General features: G+C 44.1%; 1 protein-coding gene across 3 annotated transcripts in view; it reads right to left on the bottom strand.

Annotated features, from left to right (window-relative positions):
- Window positions 1-14,559, bottom strand: part of PLXNB2 (plexin B2) — a 347,788-nt gene extending 333,229 nt beyond the window's left edge. For 2 of the 3 annotated variants that reach the window (XM_081023406.1, XM_081023404.1), the window contains exon 1: window positions 14,169-14,559. The gene's annotated coding sequence lies outside the window, so the exon portion shown is untranslated. Of the gene's footprint in view, window positions 1-13,624; window positions 13,955-14,168 lie in introns of those variants that run through there. The other variant, XM_081023405.1, reaches the window with a different exon arrangement.
- Between the last annotated feature and the right edge of the window lie 2,247 nt (window positions 14,560-16,806).

Here is a 16,806-nt window from a genome sequence, read left to right as displayed (position 1 = left end):
AGAACAGTTTCAGGTTAAGAATGGACCTCTGGAACGAATTAAGTACGTAACCAGAGGTACCACTGTATAAGGTAGTAAAAAAATAGCACCAGGAGAGTCTAATACAATATTTTTTATAAACAACTGCATGCATTGTTATGTTTTCCCTGGCCTTGACATCACTTGCAAAGCTTATTAATTGTCAAATCCATGAACTCTACACCTGCGGAAGGAGCAAAGCTAGGTGAAAGTTGCAGACTTTGTGGGGGAAATAACTACCCCTCCCTTCAATTAATATTGAGCAAGCTTGCTCCTGTAGAACCTAACTTTTTTTGCAATTTAGCTACAAAGGTAGTTTCTGCTTGAATAAAAGCCTTTAAGATAAAATAATTAAATGTGTGTGTGGTTTCGGGGGAGGGTGCTCAAAAGAAATTTAAATTGTTTATCTGAATTTGTAATTTATACCATTTTTTAAAAAACTGGTGTGCATTCATTACAACTGGAGCTTCCATCAGCTGTTAAGTAACTCACTAGGGGAAAATAAGTTTGACTGCTAATGTGGCCCACAATGCATATTAAAAACTTTTTAAAGTGCTTTCCCACTCCCACTGGAGAAGGAAATAGAACAAGTAGGGCTATGGCTCTTATTCCCTTAATATTCAAAAGGCAAAGCATAAAGTTTCCACCCTCTCAAGTTCATTCAACCACTACAGTATATCAATCATATCTGACAGGATTTAACAATTTGCGGAATTCCATTATAGATGGCAAGTGAACAATCCTCTGGTGATGTATTTAACAAAGAAATTGTATGTGTTGGCCTCCTATTGAAAACAAACAGATCTGATCTCACAAGTCATGGTAATTAGAAGGCAGTATTTTAACAGCTTCATTAAATAAAAGGTGTCAATTAATATTTGAGGGATTCTTTGAAACATAACTTCACATTTCCGTTGGCAAAGAAAAGCACCCAAGGACTTACAGTAGTATTCAAATTCTGATCTCAATCTTTATAAGAGAACAATTCTATAAACTTTGTGGGCTGAGTCACACATAATATTTATTTACTAAATACACTAGAAAAGGATTGTTTGTACAACTGCTTTTGCTCAGCAGCTACTGGGGTAATATTACCTACACACACACAGAGAGAGCACAGTTGTAGTCAGGAAAAATAAACTGAGGAGTAGCTGCACACTCCTGGACTCTACCATTGGTTTAGCTAAAACAAATGGCTTAGATAAAAATCTTCCTGCCCAATTTTTCACATTGGTTGAATAAACACTTAGGTTATAATAGACAAACACCTGTTGTGTATAGGGGATTTAGGCTAATACACATGTCTGCTGTGGGCTGTGTAATTAATTTGTTGTCACACTAAAGGTGTTATTTATTTAAATCATTCTGAACCCTTCCCTTTAGCCTAAAGCAGGCATGTCCAATAGGTAGATCATGATCTACCAGTAGATCACTGGACGTCTGTGGTTGATCACTGGCAGATCACTGGCTCCCCCAAAGATGCTCAACAACTTTGGCTCCTCTAAAGAAAGCTCAACAACTTTGCCCTGTACCCCCCAAATGGGGGTAGGTCACTGCCAGTTTTTAACTATGTGAGTAGATCGCAGCCTCTTGGAAGTTGGACTAAAGGGTTCCCAGAAGATCAATAAAAATGCAACAGTTCTGACCAACAGGCTTACAAGAAATGCAGCACAAAAGGGATGAGAAGGGGAAATGGAAAGCAACCAAGTTCAAGCACCAGTTCATAAAGTGACATAGTAGCTTCTATGGTAACCAACCTTAATGAACCCAGAGAGGAGAAACCAAATGGAGCTGGTCTCCACAGCAGAGTTCTGCTTCCCATCTCTCCTCTAAGGGCTGTTGCTAAGTGACAGCTGAGGGAAAGGAGGAGCCACTGTCTCCTGAAGTGCACCGGTGTTCGAAATTAGCCAGGCACATTTTGTGATTGGCATGGGTCCAATTGCACCCCCCGTGGAGATCTCTGGATGCCAGGTTGACAACAGACACCTCCCATCTGGATGGTCCCTCCAGCTTTCTTAAGCAGGTAAACAGAAGAGCTTATTTATTACATTTATATCACACCTTTTCCTCCAAGGAGTACACAGTTCACACACACCCCTCCTCAGTTAATCCCTAAATGACCCTGTGAGGTAGGTTAAGAGTTTGTGATTGGTCCAAGGTCATCCCACGAGCTTCCTTGACTGAGTGGGGAATTTGAACCCTCATCTCCCAGGTCCTAGTCCAACATTCTAACCACTACTTCACACTGTAGGAGTGCAAGTATTGGCTCCCTAGAGCACTTCTGCTATGAGAGAGCTCTACAAATTAAGTAGGTAAATATGGGAAAATATCACTTAGAGAAGGACCTGAAATATTTTCCTTGAAGCTTGAATTTGTTTTATTCCAGTTTGATTTGATGTTTGAGAATTTTTTTCTTGAAAAGATAAAGTGGTATAGAAATGAAAATTGATTATTATTATTATTATTACTATTACTATTACTATTTCACTGATTAAAAAGAAAGGCCCATAGACATTTATTTGTGGCAACCATAACCTAGGTTTAAGTTGCCATTTGGTGATTAGCTTAATATAATATTTGAGTTTATAACATTGCCCAGGACTACATTGGACCACCAAATGCATTATGAGCAGCGATATCAAAATCCTTCTCTCCACCCCAGTACTGCCCTCCCCCCTTCTTTCTGTCACTGCTCCTACTAAAGTCAGCGGGCTTTGGGGGGGGGGCTTAGCAAGAGAGAAGAGGCACCCCAAGCTGTGGTTCACTCTCCCCTCCCATTAAAACAATGAAGAGGAACTTCATAAAGCTGTAAGTTCCTCAACATATCTGCAGTCCAAAGAACAGTTTGCTGATCATTGGATTAAATAGTAGGAAATTATTTAAGAAATGAGAATGCTCTTCTTTGGCTGCTCACACAGAAAGTCCAGCAGTGCATGACAGCATCAGCTCTCACATAAATTCATAAAACATGTGTTATTCAAAGCATGTTTTTAATAAAATGCCAGTAACATAATGCAATTATGATCGCTCTACAAGATATTGGCTTCTGTGAAAAAGCCAGGGACATTTGCAATGAGAACCTGTTTGTTATGAGACATTTAGAGAGCAAGCTAAAGGAGTTAGCTTCCCAGCATGAAGTAGTCAGGAAAGCTGCAAGCCGGTATAACCACCAGAGCAATTCTCAGAAGTCTTGACTGGGCTGCCCTAGCCATCTGCACTACTAAAAAGACCCAGGTGTTCCTCAAGCCAATAATGATCACGATGTGGATACTAATCCAACTGGATTGGCATACTCACCCTGGAAAAGTTTTCAATTACAGGAGAGATGAGTCTCAAGAAGTCCATTTTCATTAGTCAGCCAGACTCCAGAAAAAATGTAGTGTATTTACTGGCAGTGTGATAAACAACTGCTTGTTGCAATTGCTTGGACCTCATTGATGAGGGTCCCCTTGAAGGTGGGGACAGGATGTTTGAAGTTGTACTATAATTATATACAGCAACTGTTGTAACTGATGTATACCACATTACATATATACACACACATTCAGCCTTACAAATAACAGGTATGACAGATACCGAGGGACAAGGACATGGGGGAGTTCTGTTATGCAAAACAGAAACCTAGTGAAAGGATTTGAGAAGCAGAGTCAAATGCTCCAATAGAGGAGAGAGGTGAATACTTTTGGCAGCAGAGTGCACCAGATAAATATTAGTGGGCAAAGCAGTGTTATAAACTGAGATATAAAAGCTAGGAGCTAAATGGTACCTTAAACCAAGGTTATGGGTGCAACAATGGAATGCCATTGGCAAACTCGGCCCTCCAGATGTTTTGGGACTACAATTCCCATCATCTCTGACCACTGGTCCTGTTAGCTAGGGATCATGGGAGTTGTAGTCCCAAAATATCTGGGGGGCCGAGTTTGCCTATGCGCACCTTTTTTAATAACAAGAATACAAAGCTGAAAATGAATGAACTGCAGCTAAAATATTATGTTCATTTTTCACATGCTCTAGTCCAGGCATCCCCAACCTGTGGCTCTCCAGAAGTTTTGGCCTACAACTCCCATGATCCCTAGCTAACAGGACCAGTGGTAAGGGATGGTGGAAATTGTAGTCCAAAACATCTGGAGGGCCAAAGGTTGGGGATACCTGCTCTAGTCCTTCCCCTGCCTGCCCCCCTAATATTCTTAAGAGGGTCTCATCTCAAGTCTTCAGAGAGTAGCTGGAAGTGGGGAGGCAGAAAAGGGTCCTCCTTTCCTTCCACTCTGCAGTTTTAATCTGAAATCTTAGGCACAGTACTGCACCCAGAGCTCAGAAACACCTCGCACTAATGAAATTCCCCGTTGCAAAAAGCACCAAAACAATGGGAGCGTTGAACACTGGGGCAAAGGAGAAACAAGCAGAACTATCTAGCCAAGGAGTCTAGCAATGGTGAACTAAATGGCCTTTCACACCAAATGATCAATTCCTTTGTTGAGGGCAGGTAAACTACTGCATTTATGCTACGCAAGGGGCTACCTTTGAAAATGGCCCAGAAACTTTATTTCAAAATATAGCTGCAAGGCTCTGTTATGCATACACTAGCCCAGTGCCTTCCCAGAACATTATGAATGTTTTACTGATGTACCAGCTCCCAGTCTGTTTCTGAACCTAATTCAAAGTGCTCTCCTTTGAGATGTACGACTCTGAGATCTTCTGAGGAAAGGAACTTATTTTGGTGGTGGTGACCCAACTTTGGAATGCCCTCCTCAGAAGCCTTTGCCTGGTACCTTATTTCTTTTGGGGAGTCAGGCAAACACATTTTTATCTCAACTTTTAACTTAGCCAAGGGATTAGAGATTGCTTACAAGGCTCTGGGTTCACATGGACAGACATAGATGCAGATTTCATACTCCACACCTTTGGTGTTGGATCAGCATTCCCAAGGCAGGATGCAAACAAACAAAAAAGTATAGTATGACCCCAAAAAAAAAAAAAAAATCCATTGTTTTAATGGCCTCACCATAGGGACACTCATAGCAGATAATAAATGCTGTTACATCTTTAGATATTGTTTAATTTCTCAGATGCCTTTAGTATAGACAACAATATACTGGCTGGTGTCTTAATGAGTTCACATTAGCTGGTATCAATTTTTTTGTCCTGTAGAACTCAGGGGAAGTGAATCCAGGAACTTTTGTGTGCAACACAAGTGCTATCCCGCTGCTTCCTAACACAGAAGTCACATCCCGGCTGTGATGGTATTTCTGCACCAAAATGTGTCAAATATGGGTAGTAACCCTCATATTCTTTCTTGTTCCAACAGGCTTTGGGGAACGGACTGTTCTTCAGGATTCGGCTGCTGCAACGCTTTTACTCCAAAGTAAGTGCATATAGAATTATAACTTGAACAGTGTTAAAGGAACTCCTTCAATAATAAAAACATGGTCATAAGGAAAAGCTAGTAGCTAGCTAAGTATTATCTGTTGTTCAAGAGATAGATTTTTAATTCAGGTCAGCATAGCATTTCCTCCAGAGAGTACAGAGCAAGGCACTTAAAATCCAATTTTAAATTCTTAAAACACACATTATTGATTTCGATATAATCTGCATTGATTTATTCATTTTTGTAAAATCCAAGTTGGAACCATGTTAGACTGTGCATAATAATCTTTGATAATACTTATCTGCTTTAATTAAGTGTTCCAGTATGTGCAGTTATCCAAGGGCTAAAACATACCCCAAATGATTTCCCCAAAGCAGATACAACAAAACACTACAGGACTCCCCTAGCACATGGGAGGGCAATAGCCTGAACTAAGTAACACTCCAGTTTTCTTTCCATTCAGATAGACAAATAAGAGGTAGCCTAGGGTACATCACACCATTTCATCGATTTTCATAACGGGGCAAGTGAAACAGACATGCTACTTTCATTCTTTGCCTTTTCCTGTAAAGTGTCTCTTGAGTTATCCAGTGGTTGTTGTTTTTTCAGGCAACCTTTCTGCAGTACTTTGCTTATGGCACACTATGGTCTGCAAAGAGAGAGGTGGATAACGGTTCTTCACAATCTCTTCATGTTCAAATAGAAGATTCTGTCACTCACACAAAACCAAGCCCTCCATTGATTGCCTTAAACTGAATTAATTTCCTGTTGGTTGTAAAACAGTATAAAATGATTTCACCAGTTTCTTCATTCTGTTAAAGGGTTGGTATTAATCAACAATCCAATGAACACAAAGGATCTCCGTTTACTCCAGGATTCTCTCTCCACATTGCATGGGAACACATGTTGCTGGTCCTAGAAACAGAAGCAAGGGTGACAAGAGACAGCAATGTGGAACACTCTTTCTTGTAGCCTGTGGCTTCTGATGTTATCTTCACAAAACTGGAAGGAGCTGCGCCACAGTGCTGCTCATGCCATAAAGAAAGGGCCCCTCTGGCACTTCCAGGACTAATTTAAAATAAATGGCTGCATCCAACATTAGTCCTACACAGAGCAGACCCACTGGAAATAATGGGACACAATTTGCTGAGCGCCCTTAATTTCAATGGGTCTACTTTGAGTATAACTTAAGTTGCAAACACCCCAGAGGTGTCTCTGTGTGTGCGCAGCATTCAAAATTCACCAGGAGCATTTTGTACCTTGCTGTCAGCCACTTGGCAACCAAGGGAAGATACCTGCATGCCTGATGTGTCCACCATCTGGAGCTGCATGCCTGGAGATCCTTGAATCTTGACCCTTTTCACACAACAGCAACACATCCTGTAGAATTCTATCCATTATATTTTATCTGCACCGTCAGGATGAATTTCAGGAACCCAAAAATCATATTGAAAAATACAACTTTTGAGATGTCTGGCCCCAAAATGGCAACTAGGCATTCTGTTTTGGCAACTGTTAACCCTGGTTTAAGGAGCCATTTGGTGCCTAGGTTATATATCTGTGTTTCTAACACTGTGTGTGTTTGTCGTTTGATTTTGCAAGGATTTTCCAATGCATGAAAATCTACAACCTGGACACTGAAGTCATGAGTTATGATCAAGTCTTAACTATGGGAACTGTGTAATTCTGCAGTGAATTTGCATAACATCTGGGGAGCTGTATTCTGTTTGGAGAATGGAAGAATAACTAGGAGAATGGCAAGCATAAAATCACTGCTATTAATATTTGTTCAGTGTAGCAGCAACTAATTTCTGGCAGCGCTCCAAGTGTTACAGAACTTCATGGCGTAAATCCTGTTTTTAAAAAATTAGCTGAAGATTTCAGAAATCAGGAAGGTAAGTGTTATCATACTGTACTGCTCCTTTGAGTTGCCAGGTAGGTTCACTGAATTAAGACTTATTTCACGTTATGGCATCAACCTGCCCTCCATTTCTACCTCCCCAAACTAGGATGTACTAATGTTTTCCTATACTCCCACACAAGGCAAGGATCCAAACAGGTTTCAACAAGTTGCTGCGAGTTATTTCATCCAAATTCCTGAAGCATTATAGGAACTAACATTTCAAAGTCTGTTTGGAAAGTTTCTGAAATCATTCCAAGTTCAAGATACTTTAGACCTCACTTGCACAAATCCCCTTCTACAGTAATAGAAAGCAAGGAGGGTGACTCAGGCACTGGTACATGTTGAGATAGTCAGTGACAACAGCTGCAGTTTCCAAACAGCTGCCCACTCCCACGTCGTCTGCATGGGTGGAAAGACCACTTGAGCCAAACTGTATTCACCATCTCTTTTACCAGAGCTAGAACAGGAATCACCATGCGAAACAGAAAGCTCAATACTACTATTCTTCTTCTTTGGCTTCTTGCTAGCAAAGAGTTTATCTGGCCTACACAGTCCTTGAGGGGGGGCAATGGAGTGTAGCTGTGGGTCAAGAGAACCAAAAATAGGCAAAACAGCCAATGGTGAAAGTTCAAGGGCATACCTTCAACGGTTCACTATCACTGAGATCCATGAAGGTGTGGGGACAACTCACATTTGAGGCTCATGATAATTGGTCGATCTGTTTTTAAACTGAAGACATTTCCCAATTGCCTCTCCTTGTTTTCTAAAATTCAAGTCCTACACTGGAAGCAAGGAGGGCACATTCAGTAGCTACTTTTGAAAAACCATAAAGATTATTCTGCACATTGTGTACAGAAAAATTCGACCAAGTACAACAGAATGAGAAGACATTCATTTAATCTTCCTGCAACCATTGTAGAACCACGAAGCTGCATACTGTGCCAGAAAACTGTTTAAATATACACAAACCATAAGGCCCAATCAAAGGCCCAACTATTTCTATGAATGTCAACATGGTCAGCCCTTAAATTTTCAGACAAGTCTGCCTGGTAACTTACTTTTTAATGTTTGTCAAGGGTACAGCAGTACTTTTTATTTGCTGCACTGATGATATACTGAAATCACATAAGCTCCGTAGTACTGAGTATTGTGGTTCTCTCATACAACAAAGAGAAAATAAAACCAATAGACTGCATGAGGTTTTAGTTCACTGCTTGCTTAATACTTAGCAAAACATGCAACTTAAATAGCATTCGCTTCTTCAGGAACTCTAGATTTTTGTTCATGCCAACCTTCTAATGGGCAGATGGTACATTTCGATCTATTAGCAGATCACTGGGTGATTTGCAGTAGATTGGCAAGGTTTTTTGGCTCTCAGTTAGCAAGATAAATAGACAAAGCCCACCATGCTTCTCTGCAACCCCTAAATCAGGCTGCTGGAATCTCTGTTCCATAGTAACTCAAATGTGGTTGCAAACTCATATATACTGTACAGGTTATATATGACGCATCATTTTAAATCAGGCTCTGCATTTTACACAAAAACTATTTTGCAGCCAACTCCAGTCAGTGGATCATGAGCTTCTGTTTTTCCTCCTATTATTATCTACTCCATTTCTTAACCACCCTTCATCAGCTAAGATCCCAGGCCTGTTTATAAGCATGTACATTAAAACAACAAAACATAATCACCTTAAGACCATAATTAAAAACAATCAATAGAGCAAAAGGACTCCATCAGCTACAGTTAGCCTTAACAAAATCTGTGTATTCTGGAGGGCCTGGATAGCTCAGTTGGTTAGGACGTGGTGCTGATAACACCAAGGTTGCAGGTTCAATCCCCATATGCGACAGCTGCATACTCCTACATTGCAGGGGGGTTATACTAGATGATCCTCAGGGTCCCTTCCAACTCTGCAATTCTATGATTCTATTATTCTATTCACCTAAGTGAAAGTGTGTGCCTTCAAGCAGTGTCAGCAGTCCAATAGCAATATAGTAAAATAAAAGTAGACCCTGCAAATATGCTCACAACTGTCTTAATGCACACCTGACCAGCACTCAAAGCTTGTGGCGATTGCTATTTATCTAGTACTTCCTGGCTGAAGCCAGTGCAAAGCAATGGGCAAATTTCTCAGTTCAATTAAAAGAAGCACAGCAGCTGCCCATAGGTTGAAAGGGGAAAGCTTGCATTGTATTTAGTTACACTACTTTGGTGTTGCAAAATGCAAGACTAGAAGAACCCTAAGGGCAGCAGAGCACAGGGCAGATTTGATACATAGGATAAAATCCATTAGATTGGGCAACTGTCATTTGTGCCTCTTGATTACACATTCTACATGGGGTGGGTCTTGAAGAACACCCAGGCTTCAGCTTGTGCAGGATGCTATTGCCAGGTGTAAAAGGTAAAAAGGTAAAGGACCCATGGACAGTTAAGTCCAGTCAAAGGCAACTATGGGGTTGTGGCGCTGATCTTGCTTTTAGGCCGAGGGAGCAGGTGTTTCTCCACAGACAGCTTTCCGGGCCATGTTGCCAGCAGGACTAAACCGCTTCTGGCACAACGGAACACCGTGATGGAAACCAGAGTGCATGGAAACGCTGTTTACCTTCCCGCCACAGCAGTACCTATTTATCTACTTGCACTGGCATGCTTTCAAACTGCTAGGTTGGCAGGAGCTGGGACAGAGCAACAGCAGCTCACCCCGCCACGGGGATTCAAACCGCCAACCTTCTGATCAGCAACCCCTAGAGGCTCAGGGTTTAGACCAAAGCGCCACCCATATGCCTGGTGTGTTAAGTAGCACCTAACCAAATGGTCCATATTTCTTCAGTTCAGTATGCTGTGCACTGATGGCCCGTTCAATTCTGACTGTCCATTTAATTTCAATTCAGCTACCTTTAAAACCCTACATCGTTTGGGGGTAAATACCTGAAGGACTGCCTCCCTCCCCCCCAAAAAAAATATTCTACCTTAGGCATTGCTTCAGAAGCCCCTGCCAAATGATGTTCAATGAGGCAATGCCAGTTTTATGGAATGCCACTTTTAGGAAAACCTACTATGTGACCCCGCAGGCGCCACCTGGCTCATCAGGGAGACCACTGGACCTACTTGATCTGTTGTTTTTTTGCTTTGTCTGCTAGCTGTTATTTCTTTTCCTGGCATGTTTGCTCTATCACTTAGTTTTATGTGATGTTTATAACATTTTATGTGAAATAAAATCCATGCCATTCCGTCTTTGGTTATGGTTAATTGAGGCTTCAGAAGAATTTCTGCTGAAAAATAAGTGTCTATAAACCCTCCACTATTTGTTTCTCTGGAATCAACAGCCTGTGTTCCATATTTCTATATCAACAAGCATATCTATCACTAATCAGTAGTTAGAAAATGATGGCATACTCAGATCTCTCAATCTCACTCGGCAACGCAAGAATGTTTTTCATCCACCCAAGTACACTGAGCCCTCCCGCAGAGCGATAGATATCTGGGATAACACAGCAATATAACTTAATTGGTGGTGAACTTGCTGTTAGTCTGACCCCTGCTAGGCCCAAGGAGCTACCAACTTCAGCAAACATTGGAATGGACTGAAATGGATGTCAATAATCAAAAAGTTTAACTCTGTGTAAGTTTCTTGCAACTTTTAGATGAATCAGAGTGGCAGACAACATGAAGTGTTGACATCTTGGGTGTTAAGGACCTGATAAGTATATCATCCTTTACCTTATTAAGAAGTAAGATAGCAACACATGTCAAAGCGAATGTGGAAACACAGCGTTATTTGTTTTGAAGAATATGCTTGAATGAGCAACGGCATGCCTAAAAGCGTGGGTTCCCAGTTACATTTTGCCTTAGTTAGGAATTATGGTCATCTACATATTACTTCCTCTAATATTTGAAACTCCTCTAATTTATTGCTTTGTCAATGAAACTACAATGCTACTTTTAAACAGTATTGTTTTCTAAGTACTATATCTCAGTATGGTGTTTTCCTTTATGTTGCCATTTCTTTCCTCTTCGACATTTGTAACATTGTTTTTTTTACGGAGATAATATTTTCAGATTTAAACACTGTGTATCAATAAACCGAGTGCTTCATTTCAGTTACTATTCTGAAATCACTGGATACAAGTTGTATCACTGGATACAACTTCAACTCTCTAACTCATGGGTTGCTAACGTGCAAATTCAAACACAGATTAGATCACAAGAAGCTAAGGTAATCAACTATAAATCCATTCTATATCTTTCTCCATGTAGTCCTTGGGTTGTTTTGTTTTTTTGCACAGAGTAGTGGTGCAGATGATCCCATAACCAGTTACAGTGGTACCTCGGGTTACATATGCTTCAGGTTACATACGCCGCTAAGCCAGAAATAGTACCTCGGGTTAAGAACTTTGCTGCAGAATGAGAACAGAAATCATGCTCCGGTGGCGCAGCAGGTCCCATTAGCTAAAGTGGTGCTTCAGGTTAAGAACAGTTTCAGGTTAAGAACTGACCTCCGGAACGAATTAAGTACTTAACCCGAGGTACCACTGTACTGGTTAGTATTCTAAATCCTGGGGTTTTTGTCCTCTTCCCTTCCCAAAAAAGCCTGTAACTCACCAAAGGGGTACACATTGTCCCATTATTGTCCAGGTAAGAAGTCAAAACCCCACTTCGCAGCCAATGCTCACCATCCTCTCTCAATTATCAGAGCCCTACCTCTCCCTTCTCTTTATGCTGGATTTGTTGGGCCAGCGTATCAACATTCACCATTTTTTACCCACTCACTAAATTTCGCCTTTCTCCTACATCACAGCATGTGACAGTACTAAAGATACCAAGCCACCTGCTAGCTTCTTTAGGGAAGCTGGTGCCACTGTGCACATTCTGAATTAGGAAATATACCAGAGGGGGGGGAAACTATTCTGGGGCAAGGAGGAAGCATCTATGAATAAGAAACATTCAAAGATTAAAAAAAATGGAACAAAACAAGAGTTGACAGTTGTAATCCTCCGTATTATTCAGGGAGGAGGAGGAAGCACCTATAAATAGGAAACTCGTAAAGATAAAAAATGAAGCAAAACAAGAGGTTACAGTTGTAATCCTTGGGAGGGAATCAGAGGGGGAGAATGAGCTGAGGAGGACATACTTTTCAGTAAACATGTCTATGGCTGGGATGCACACATGCAACTAGGTTCTGGTATATATACATCCTACATACTGAAACACTGCAAAATACTGGCTTGTGTACCGCAACAATATTCTCTCAGTGTCCTCCAAGACAGAAAGAACGGTTCTTTTTTACCAAAATGCAAGCAGACATCAAGTTCTCTTTTACCAGAATGCATGCAAACATCAAGCTCTCTCCAACTGTACATTCTAGGTTGTAGCAAGAGACACACAAAATGTTTTGCATAGGACAGATACAACAGGTGAGCACTGGTTCGCATAGGTTAGGAGTCTTTCTTTGGTGGCATGTAACTAAAAACAGCCTCATCCCCTAGCCAGCTGAACTTCAAAGATGGAGAGACATTAAAGAGAGAGTCTTTCTGTCCTACTAGCTTTAAAAAATGACAAATGAATCTCAGTCCACTATCTCAGAGAATCATACTTGTGTGTGTGGTCCTTTTGGGTGTGTGTCCTGTATTCCAGTTTATAAATCGAGAAAGAGATGAGCCAGGCACCTTATTGTGCACAGAAACTGGAAAGGCCAGAGTGTCATGCGTGTGAACGGACAGTCTCACTGGGATCATAGTCCCCAAAGACAATGCTGTGCAGCTCCAAAGCAAATAAACCTGAGTGAGTCACAAAACACGCAAAGAGCTCTCTGTCTGCCCAGAGCAAAAGTGTGTGCCTGCAGTCGGAAAAGAGCTGCTTTATGAAAGTTTCGAGTCATTTCTGCCCCTGGCAAGACGAAACTGGACCTGCCTTCAACTCTCCCCCCCCCCCCCAAATCAAGATCTGAAACCGAGACAAGGGGTCTCAAGAGCCAAGGGTCAAAAATTGTCACTGATGCCACCAATGCCTAGCCACACGCAGCCGAACGAGAATGAATGGGATGTGAGTGAATGGGTTTTAATTATGTGAATGGTGGAGCGGCGATTACGAAACTCTCGAGGATAATAACGCACTCTAAAATCCAGCTCGGTGTTCCAGAAGCCTGGTGCTAAAAGGGAAGGCGGAGAAATCGCTCGCACATTCACTCAGACTCGGAATAAGATGGTCTTTCACCCCCCCCAACACCTTTGGCAGGGATCTAAAAAGCCTCCTCTCCCTGATCATGTATTAAACAAAAAAACAAAAAAAGGTTTAGAAACGCAATCGGATAGAAAAGCAGCCATCGCAGCTCACCCACCAGCAGCTAGTCCTTGGGAAAGTTTCACATTTCGCAAAAGCCTCGCAGCGCTATCAAAGTCCACAGCCACATCGTTGAGCGGAAAGAGCCCAGGCTCTGCTCCTAATGGGAACCATCTGCTGCTCGAACAAGGCAGGACGAGCAATTATTGTTTTTGGGAAAAAGAAAGAAGAGGCAGCAGCAGCAGTTAACTCGAATTAAACCCGCCAGGGCAATGAGGTCCACTTTCCCCCTTCCTCCCGGGCCTCATCGCAGCTCGGCCGGCTGCTTCCAGGCGGGATCGGCTCGGGCAACTTCCTCGACGCGCCGAAAGAGCCAGCGAAGTGGCGGCCGCCCAGTGAAGGGAAGAAGCAGCGACACAGGGGAAGGGGGAAGGAAGAGTGGAGAGGGGGGGGGAGGGAAGCTCCCCGAGAGGTTGCCTGGCTTACTGGCTCAGCAAATCAGCATTCCCCGGGAGGGCTTTCGAGGCTTTCAACAGGTGGAGCCGCCCCTTCGCCAACAGGGAGAGCTCTCGTGAGGCGGAGGGAGGCGGCGCGAAACTTACCCAAGTTGGAAGGCGGCAGACGAAGGAGAAGACGCTGCTGGTCTGTGGTGGTGGCGGCGGCGCCTTTGTGCTGCTGCCTCCGCCGCCTCCGCCGCTCCCTCTCTCCCCAAGTGGCCGCGCCTCAGCCCAGCAGCCCCCTGAGGCAGCGCGCACGACCCGCAGCAGCCAGCGGCGGGGCCGGCGGGCTGCTGCCCATATTCTGAGGGAAAGGAAGGAGGGCGGAGGCGCCGCCTCGGCAGAAGCCTCCACAAATCAGCGCGAGAGCCTCGGCGGCGGCGGCGGTGCCAAGCAGCTTCCCGAGCCGAGGAAAGGCGGAGAAGGAGCTGAGGGGGAAAGCACTACTGCTCCGCCGCCGCTGCCACAGAGAGCCGGAGCGCATCACATGACGCGCCTCAGCGCCCGCCTCTCTCGCGCTCCTGGCCGGGCGAAAGCGGCGCGGACGAGACACACCTGTGGGCGCCGCACATATCCGTCGCGAGCACAAAGCCAGACAGGAAACTGGGAGGAGGAGGAGGAGGAGGGGGGAAAGAAGAATAAATGCAGGGCAGGGAACCAGTCCGGGGAGGAGAGAGAGGCTCTCGGCCCGCCCTCGAGCCCGCCGCCGCCGCCGCCGCCGCCCGCCCTCGCCTTCTTTCCCCCCTCAGTGCGCGCGAAGGAGGGAAGCCTCCCGCGCGCTCTTGGCGAGGGGGTCTCTCTCTCCGACGCGCCTCTCCGCGTTGTTTGCTTCTCCGGCAGCCGCTCAGGCTTCCCGGGGAGCGGAGGGGGATTGGCTTGCTGACGTGACGGGGCGGGAACGGGGGGGGGGGACTCGGGGCGAGCTTCGGGCGGCGGTCGCCACGGCTCCGGCTCCGTCTCCACGCTCCGGGACCTTTGAGGCGCAGCGCAGCAGCGGGGATTGCATCTCCCATCATGCCTTAGACCTGAGCGCGCTCTCTCTCTCCACATGTAAGCTAGGGAAAGTGTCTCTGAGCATGTGCAGAGAAGTTTTTCTTTGAGGAATCGCTGTAGGCAGCGAAATCATACCCGTCGACATTTCTTAGTTGACAATAGGGACGTCATAGGGACGTCAATGGTTGGACAGTGTTCTCGAAACTACAAAAATGAGTTTGACCAAACTGCAGGAGGCAGTGGAAGACAAGAGGGCCTGGCGTGCTCTGGTCCATGGGGTCACAAAGAGTCGGACACGACTAAACAACAACAGCAAGGGACATCAATGTTAGTAATACAGTGGTACCTCTGGTTGCAAAAGGGATCCATTCCGGAGGCCCGTTTGCAACCTGAACAGAACACAACCTGTGCGGGTCGCGATTCGCCGCTTCTGTGCATGCACGTTATGTCATTTTGTGTGACTGCGCATGCGCAAGTGGTGAAACCCGGAAGTAACCCATTCCGTTACTTCCAGGTCGCCGTGGGACACAGTCTGAAGAAACGCAACCTGAAGCAAACGTAACATGAGGTATGACTGTAATAACTTTAGGGATGTGGATGGCGCTGTGGTCTAAACCACTGAGCCCCTTGGGCTTGCCGATCAGAAGGTTGGCGGCTCGAATCCCCGCAATGGAGTTAGCTCCCGTTGCTCTGTCCCAGCTTCTTCCAACCTAGCAGTTCGAAAGCACATCAGTGCAAGTAGATAAATAGGTACCACTGCGGCGGGAAGGTAAATGGTGTTTCCGTCACGGGGTTCCGTTGTGCCAGAAGCGGTTTAGTCCTGCTGGCCACATGACCTGGAAAGCAGTCTGTGGACAAACGTCAGCTCCCTAGGCCTGAATGTGAGATGAGTACCATAATCCCATAGTCGCCTTTGATTGGACTTAACCATCCAGGGGTCCTTTACCATTTTCCCTTATCTTAATAATAACTTTGCTATTTATACCCTACCCATCTGACTGTGTTGCCCCAGCCACTCTGGGAGGCTTTCCATCATTTCTAAAAGCATAATAAAACATTTTAAAAACTTCCCTATACAGGGCTGCCTTCAGACGTCTTCTAAACGTTATATAGTTACTAATCTTGGCTCAGGGGTCGCATACATCCATACCCTCCAACATTTCTCTAAAGAAAAGTGGGACATTCCAGGATCAAAAGAGAAACTGGAATGACTTCTGTAAATCCGGGACTGTCCCTGGAAAATAGGGACACTTGGAGGGTCTGTGAAATGTATCTCGTTTTGAATTTGCTATGGGCTTCTGAGTGGAACATATGAGGATGAAGAAACCAGTGAGGATGACTGGGAGATTCTTGTCCCACTGAATATGGGTTTGAATCCTGGTTTGCGTAGTGCACTGTACAAATACACCTCACTGGCTTAGCGTAAACCTTGTCTGTTAAGCAATCCTGCACCCTTTCATAAGGCTCCAAACAAGCCTTTTATTTCTGTGGTGTTTTTTTTAATGGCCCCCCATTAGTATGAATCACCACAGATCCTTTTATGACCCGGTCCACTGAAATGTAAGCTGAGCTATATGACGCAAACCCGAAGCCTTTCGCTTTGGAAGTAAGACTTACTTACTTCTGAGTAAATGTGTTAAGGGACAGGTTACAGATCCCTGAACACAAATAGTGATGTGTTTGCAATGGGAAAAGAGGACCATTAGTTTTAGTCTTGGGTGTGTGGAACAGAGTAAGCCCTAGGAAGCTG

This window comes from Podarcis pityusensis (genome assembly GCF_964106645.2).
Source record: "Podarcis pityusensis genome assembly, chromosome: 10".
NCBI lineage: Eukaryota > Metazoa > Chordata > Lepidosauria > Squamata > Lacertidae > Podarcis > Podarcis pityusensis.
This window is presented reverse-complemented; position numbering and strand designations above follow the sequence as displayed.